Below are 6,356 nucleotides of genomic sequence, written 5' to 3' on the forward strand. Positions count from 1 at the left end.
TCTCCTTTGAAAAAAATGCCTTCTTTTTTTTTTTTTCTCCTCCTCGATTCTCTCTTCACAGATAAGTAATAGTATCTCCGTACTATGGAGCACTACCCTCAGATGCATCCTCCAAACTGGAAAGAGTTAATTTCCCAAACCTTAAACTGGTTGGCTTAAGATTGGGCTGGAGCGGTGAAAACCAAGCCTGTAATCCCAGCACTTTGGGAGGCGAGGCGGAAGGATCCGCGAGGTCAGGAGAGATGAGACCATCCTGGCTAACCGCAGTGAAACCCGTCTCTACTAAAAAATACAAAAACTAGCCCGAGGCCGAGGTGGCGTGAGGGGCCTGTTGTCCCAGCTACTCGGGAGGCTGAGGCAGAGATAGCATAAACCAGGAGGCGGAGCTTGCAGTGAGCAGAGATCCGGCCTGCACTCCAGCCTGGGAAATGACAGGCAAGACTCCGTCTCAACAAAAAAAAAAAAGGTGGGCTGAGGGAAGGAACCCAGAAGAGCCCAACATGCGGCAAAAGGGTAAAGTTTTTGCCAGTCAAGCTTTTGGCCTCCTTCTCTCTATGCAAATTGGTAAAAGGCCTCAGGATTTTACCTTTGTTTCCTCTTGATACATGTTTTCTGATAACCTGGTTTATCTCTTCTTGCCTTCAGGCCATCAAACTCCAAATGGTCAAGCAACTGGAGCCTCTGACAATGGTCCCTTCTGCTGAGAACCCTTAAATAGGCCTCTGACAGAGAGCTAACTACCCGTTTCCCCAAAACTACACCCCCCTTCAGCAGGAAGCAGTAGTTAAGATTGGTCTTTGTCCTTATCTTTATCCTTATTTTAACAGCAGTTAGATGTACTTCTTTATAGGCGGGAATGAGACAGCAGGTGGAAAGGGGTCCCCAAAGAAACTCCAATCAGCCTGCGCACTGGGAGGAGTGCATGCTGGGATGGAGTGACAGAAGTTCGCACTTTTTACAGCAGGGAGGAGCCTGGCCCCTCCTCTTCCTTGGTGGAACCCGGGATTCAGTCTGTGAGGCATAAAGTGCACTAGCAGAGACTCTGGCTTTGTGGAGGGTTCCTGTTTCCATTTTATTTTCCTTTTGCCCAGTATGTCCCATTTTCCTCCCCATTCAAATAATCTGCGAGCCTAATTTTTTGTGGCCACGTGACAAGGACCCCGTTTTAGCTGAACTAAGGAGGAAGTCCCACAACACTACCATTATCAACATTTCAAAGTAGAGTGGTACATTTGTAAAAACTAATAAATCTACATGGACATTTCATCACCCAACATTTATAGTTCACATTAGGATACACACTTGGTGTTGTAAATTCTATGGGCGTTGATAAAGAATAATATGTGTCCACAATTATAGTAACACACCAAATAAGTTTACTGCCCTACAGATTCACACTGCTCTGCCCATTCAACCATCCCATTCTGCAATCCTTGATAACCACCAATCTATTTACAATCTCTATAGTTTTGCATTTTGTAGAATGACAATGAATTGATATTTTACAATAGTACATTTTTTAGTTTAGCTCAATTAACTTAATAATATACATTTAAGGTTCTTCAGTGTTTTTCAAAGGCTTGGTAGCTATTTCTGTTTAGCACTCAATAATAATCCAATGTCTTGTCATACCACAGTTTATTTATCTATTCATCTACTAAAGGACATCTAGCTTTCAAGTTTTGACAATTATAATAAAGCTGCTGTAAACATCTATGTGCAGGTATTAGTGTGTACAAAATGTTTTCAGTTATTTGGATAAACACCAAAGGAACATGAATTGTTAGATTGTATTGTAACGTGTTTGGTTTTGTAGAAATGAAAGCAATCTTATGCAAAAAGAACAAAGCTAGAGGCATCATGTTACCTGACCTCAAACTGTACTACAAGGCCACAGTAACCAAACAGCATGGTACTGATACCAAAAATAGACACATAGACCAATTGAACAGAATAAACACAGGAACAAAAAACCAAACATCACAAGTTTTCACTCATAAGTGGGAGCTGAACAATGAGAAAACATGGACACAGGAAGGGGAACATCACACACCAGGGCCTGTCGGGTGGTCGGGGGAAGGGGAGGGAGAGTACTAGCACAAATACCCAATGCATTCAGAACTTAAAGCCCAGATGACAGCTTGATAGGTGCAGCAAACCACCATGGTAAATGTAAACCTATGTAACAAACCTGCACATTCAGCACATGTATCCCAGAACTTAAAGTAAAATAAAAAAGTCAAGAAATAATGTTGCACACCTTTAATTATCTGATAATTTGATAATTATCAGATTATCTGATAAGGTTGATAAGGTTTGACAAAAACAAGCAGAGGGGAAAGGATCCCCTGTTCAATAAATGGTGCTGGGGTAACTGACTAGCTATATGCAGAAGATTGAAGTTGGACCACTGCCAGGCACCATATACAGAAATCAACTCAAGATTAATATAATACTTAATTATAAAACCTAAAATTATAAAAATACTTAAAGATAACCTAGCAGATACCATTCTAGACATAGAGCCAGGCAAAGATTTTATGATGAAGATGCCAACAGCAATTGCAACAAAAACAAATATTGACAAATGTGACATAATGAAACTGAAGGGCTTCTGCACAGCAAAGGAAATTACTCCCAGAGTAAACAGGCAACCTACAGAACTGGAAAAATCATTAGCAAACTATGCATTTGGCAAAGTTCTAATACCCAGAATCTATAAGTAAATTAACAATCAAAATCCAACAACCCCATCAAAAAAGTGCGCAAAGGACATGAACAGACACTTTAAAAAAAAAAAAAGACATACAAATTGTCAACAAGCATATAAAAATGCTTAACATCATTAATCACTAGAGAAATGCAAATTAAGACACCATCTCACAAGAGTCAGAATAGTATTATTAAAAAGTCAAAAATTAAGAGATGCTGGCGAGGTTGTGGAGAAAAGGGAATGCTAATTTACTGCTGGTAGAGATGTAAATTAACTCAGCCACTGTGGAAAGCAGTTTGTTGATTGGTCCAGTAATTCATGGTAGATTTACCATTTGATCCTGCAACCCCATTATTGGGCATATACCCAAAAGAAAATAAATAATTCTATCATAAAGACACATGTACATGTATGTTCATCTCATCATTATTCCCAATAGTGTAGAATTTGAATCAATGTAAATGTCCATCATCAGTAGACTAGATAAAGAAAATATAGTATATGCAAGTACTACACAGTGATTAAAAAAAAGGAGATCATGCCCTTTGCAGCAACATTAATGGAGCTGGAGACCATTATCCCAAGTGAACTAGCATGGGATTAGGAAACTAAATACTGCATTATCTTGCTTACCAGTGGGAGCTAAACCATTAGTACATATGGGGACACAGAGAAGGGGAAAACAAACACCAGGGCCTACCTGAGGGCGAAGGGAGGGACGAGGGTAAAGATTAAAAAACGATCTTATTGGGCACTATGCTTATTGTCCGAGTGGTGAAATATCTGTAAACCATACCCCCATGGCACAAAATTTACTTATATAACAAACCTGTTCATGTACCCCTAAATAAGTTACATAAAAAAAGAAAATTTCAGACTGTCTTTCAAAATAGTTACATTATTTTGCATTCCCACCAGAAATGAGTTAAAGTTTTTCTTTCTCCATATTTATGCCACTATTTGGTGTTGTCAATGCTTTGTATATTCAACATTCTAATAGGTGTATAGTGCTATCTGATTGCTGTGCTTTTTTTCCTTTGGATGATATTATTTTTGCCAAATGCCTTGTAGACTCTCTAGATTCTATAGTCACAATTTTTTGTTTCATTCACCTAACAAAACATTTTATTAAAAAAATACAATTGAGAAAATTGTTTTCTTCTGCAAGTAGAAAATGGTATCTAATAAAAAATAAAAATGTATTAAAGTTACTTTTGATTAAGCAGAAATGCTTCAAAAACATCATATGGTAAATACCCCATCTTTCTGTGCCTATAAAGATTTAGTTTATTTATTTTCAAATTTATTTATATTTAATTTACATTTTCAGATAAATTGTATGTATTTATGATATACAATATATTTTGATTATATATATTTTTAATGATTAAATTCATCTAATTAACATATGCATTACCTAACCTAACTTAGTTATTTTTTAAAGACAATACTTAATATCCACTCTCAGCAATTTAAAATGGTGATTAGCAGAGCCTGGGGGTTGGAAAGGTGGGGTTAAAACCATCTTGGTTACAGGTTACAAAATTACACTTGGATGTAATTACATTTAGATGACGCAGTAACTATTTCTTTTAATCAAAGAGTAATTTTGTATCTTGTAATCAAGATCTTTTTAAACCCATCCTTCCAACCACCCCAGCTTCTGGTAATCAATATTTTACTCTCTATTGCTATGTATCTCATTGTTGTTTTAATTTTCAATTATGCCATAACAAAATTTATACAGCATATTTTATATGTTTGTTTTTTATTTGTGTATTTTTTTGGTGAAGTGTCTCTTCAGATATTTTGTCTATTTTTAATCAGGCTATTTGTTTTGTGTTGAATTTTAAGATTTTTTTTTGTATATTTCAGATAAAATCATTTATCTTATATATTTTCTGCAAATATATTCCCAAGTCTGTGGCTTATCTTCTTATTTTTGATACTGTCTTAGAGCAGACATTTTTATTTTAATAAAGATTATTTATTTCATAATTTTTTGTTTTTGTGCTGGATTTAAAATGTCATTACCAAACCCAAAGGCATGCAGATGTTATATATTAAGAGTTCTCTTTTACTGTTTTCCATTTTACATTTAGGTCTATAATCCATTTTGAGTTAATTTGTATAAAGAGTGTAACATCTGCATCCAGATTTTTTTTTTTTTTTTTTTGCATTGCATATCCAGCTGTTCCAATGTCATTTGTTATAAAGGCAAATGTTTATTTAAAAGAAACAAATATTTGCTCCATTTTATTGTTTTTGATTCTTATCAAAATTACTTGACTGTGTGAGTATACTTCTGCTTACTTTGTTACAATTTTTTACTTGTCTTTTTCTTCACAAATACCATGCTCATTGATTACTGTACTTTTAGAGTATATCTTTAGAATACACAGTTTTAGTCCTTCAGGTTTGTCTTTGTTCCTCAAAATTATATTAGCTATTCTGTATATTTTTTCCTTTTTGTATAAACTTAAAAGTTAGTTTGTTGGTATTTATATAATAACTCACTAGAATTCTAATTGAGATTGTTTCTCAATAAATGGATCAACATAGAAAAAAATTGATATCTGGACAACATTGAATCTTTTCTTATATGCACATTAAATATTTATTTATCTGAGTTTTATAAATTTTCCAAGAATTTTTTGTTTGCCTAATAATAGTCTTGTACATATAATTTATTTCTATGTACTTAATTTGTTGGCGAATTTGTTAATGGCACTGCCTTTTTAATTTTGGATTCTAGTAAATTATCACTGGTATATAAATAAATAATTGACTTTTGCTTTTAACCTTGTATTCTTCAACCTTCCTATAATTGCTTCTTAGTTCCAGGAACTTTTTTGATGATTTATTCAGATTTTCTACATAGATAAACTTACTATCTGAGAACAAAAAGTATTTTCTCTTCTCAAATTGAATACCTTTCATTTTCTGTTCTTGTCTTACTGCATTAGCTATACTTCCATTATAATGTTGAAAATAAGTGAAAAAAGGGATATTTAAAAATTTTTCCTAATCTTAGGTAAGAGAGCATCTAGTTTCTCCCAGTCAAGTATTAAGTTAGCTGTTCATTTGTTTGTTTGTTTTGGCAGGTGTTCTTTATCAAGTTGAGGGATTTTCCCCTCAATTTCTAGTTTTCTGAGAGTTTTAATTATGAAGAAGTGTTGAATTGTGTCAGTTTTTTAATTTGTTGATAAAATTATGTATGTTTTGTTATTTAACCTGTTAATATGATGCATTACATAAAGTTATTTTTGAATGTTAAAACAAACTTACATACATAGGATAAATGTAACCTGGTCTTTAGTGTAAAATTTTTTGTATAATTTTTAAATTATAGTATGCTAACATTGTGATGAGAATTTTTGGTATTTATGTTCATGAGAAATATTAGTTTGTTGCATTTTTTGGTAATGCTTTAATTTTGGCAGATTGCATATTTGAAGTAATTTATTTCTTTCAGGTGGATTATCTAATTTTTGAAAATACATTTGTTCAATATGTTCCTTTACTATCTTTTCATGTTCATGGGATCTGTAGTAACATTCTTTATTTAATTATTTAACTTCTGATATTAGTAAATTGTGTGTGTGTGTTTTCTTACAATGACAAGAATTTTTTTTTGAACATT

The sequence above is a fragment of the Papio anubis genome, unplaced genomic scaffold (assembly GCF_008728515.1).
Source record: "Papio anubis isolate 15944 unplaced genomic scaffold, Panubis1.0 scaffold65, whole genome shotgun sequence".
Taxonomy (NCBI): Eukaryota; Metazoa; Chordata; class Mammalia; order Primates; family Cercopithecidae; genus Papio; species Papio anubis.